This window comes from Salmo salar, chromosome ssa04, assembly GCF_905237065.1.
Source record: "Salmo salar chromosome ssa04, Ssal_v3.1, whole genome shotgun sequence".
NCBI lineage: Eukaryota > Metazoa > Chordata > Actinopteri > Salmoniformes > Salmonidae > Salmo > Salmo salar.
This window is the reverse complement of record NC_059445.1, coordinates 24421816-24423965: the sequence shown is the minus strand read 5'-3', so window position 1 is coordinate 24423965 and position 2150 is coordinate 24421816.

Sequence of the window (2150 nt, the reverse complement as noted above, 5' to 3'; positions counted from 1 at the left end):
CACTGTTGATTTCTGTATTGAGTATTGACATAAACTAACCTGATATTGAATTAATGTAATTTGAAAAACTCCTGTGCAACACCTCTGCTCAGTGGTCTATTCAGTGCATTGAACAGAATGGACCAGGATGCCACTAATGAAACAGACTGACAAATTCATACAATTGTGCATTGTGATAGAAAAATGATGTATTCACCTTATTTGTTGGATATGTAACAATTATTTACTTAACAAACAGTAAGATATCTGTCTAATGCTGTGTTTTATGGTCTCCACTCTAGTACCCTGTAGCTCGTCTGGGTGTTGAGGACATGGGTTTTACTAGAGATAGCTTGAAGCTGACAATTGATTGATGTTGGTGATAAAAACCGAAGAGAGGGAGTTTACAGGAGAGGGAGATAGCAGGGGTTCAAACTGTAGAACCCAGTTCCTACATTTGAATATAAAAATAGATTTTATCAAACAAAACTATGCTACATATTATCTCAGGGTCCCTCGGGATGACAAATCAGAGCAAGATTACTGAATGTAAGTACATTATTTACCTTCAGAGGTGAATGTATCAAACCAGTTGTCGGGAAAAGTGTTTTGTTGTTGTGCACTCTCTTCAAACAATAGGATGGTATTTTGTTTCACTGTAATAGCTACTGTAAATTGGACACGAGTTAGATTTAACAAGAATTTAAGCTTTGTGCCCATATAAGACATGTCTACGTCCTGGAAAGTTGTCTGTTACTTACATCATTCTAATCACATTAGTGCATATTAGCAACAACCATCCCAGTTTAGGGACACCAATCCCGTAGAGGTAAATAGAATATCCTTGTCAATGCAATAGAATCCTACATCGATGCGCTCTGCCTACAAGAAAATCTCTTGCATAGTTTGTTTTGTTTCGGTGTGTTACATTGAAAGTGACTAACATTGCTTTGATTCGAGCACAATTCCCACAGTAGAGCAAAACATTGATAGTGTTAACTAAAGGAGAAAACTCTAGAAAGCTGAGTGAAGCTCAATCTTGTGTTTCTCTGCGCTTGCTGATATTTGTTCTTCGCACAGCATAGAGGGAACATTGGTCATAACTCCATACACAATACCCCATAATGAGAAACTAAAAACAGGTAAAAAAATTGAAATATCACATTTACATAAGTATTCAGACCCTTCACTCATTACTTTGTTGAAGCACCTTTGGCAGCGATTACAGCCTTGAGTCTTCTTGGGTATGACGCTGCAAGCTTGGCATGCCTGTATTTGGGAAGTTTCTCCCATTCTTCTCTGCAGATCATGTCAAGCTCTGTCAGGTTGTATTAGGAGCATCGCTGCACAGCTATTTTCAGGTCTCTCCAGAGATGTTCAATCGGGTTCAAGTCTGGGCTCTGGCTGGGCCACTCAAGGACATTCAGAGACGTGTCCCGAAGCCACTCCTGCTTTGTCTGTGTGCTTAGGGTCGTTGTCCTGTTGGAAGGTGAACCTTCGCCCCAGTCTGAGGTCCTGAGCACCCTGGAGCAGGTTTTCATCAAGGATCTCTCTGTTCTTTACTCTGTTCATCTTTCCCTTGATCCTGACTAGTCTCCCAGTCCCTGCCGCTGAAAAACATCCCCACAGCATGATGCTGCCACCACCATGCTTTTCTTCCCGACGTGACTCTTGGCATTTAGGCCAAAGAGTTCAATCTTGGTTTCATCAGACCAGAGAATGTTGTTTCTCATGGTCTGAGATTCGTTTACGTGCCTTTTGGCAAACTCCAAGCGGGCTGTCATGTGCCTTTTACTGAGGAGTGGCTTCTGGTAAGAAGGCGCCGGAGCAGAAGGCAGACATTTTACGTGCCCCCAACCGATGGTGTTTTTTTGTTAATTTATCTGCGTTGTTTGTAACTGATTTTTTTACTCATTTTGTACATAATGTTGCCACTACCCTCTCTTATGACCGAAAATAACTTCTAGACATCAGGACTGCGATTACTCAGCACGGACTAGCAGAATCCTTTTTCTTCTTTCACAACTCTGATGAGCCCAATGTGGAGGATATATGGCTCCCTCGGGAACAGGCCCTGACCCCCGTGATTTGCGTGAAGAGGAGGCGGAGAAAGAGGCTGGAGAGCGGGCTGCCTTCTGAGAAGTAGGAGGTGATCAAATACTTCCCTCAAT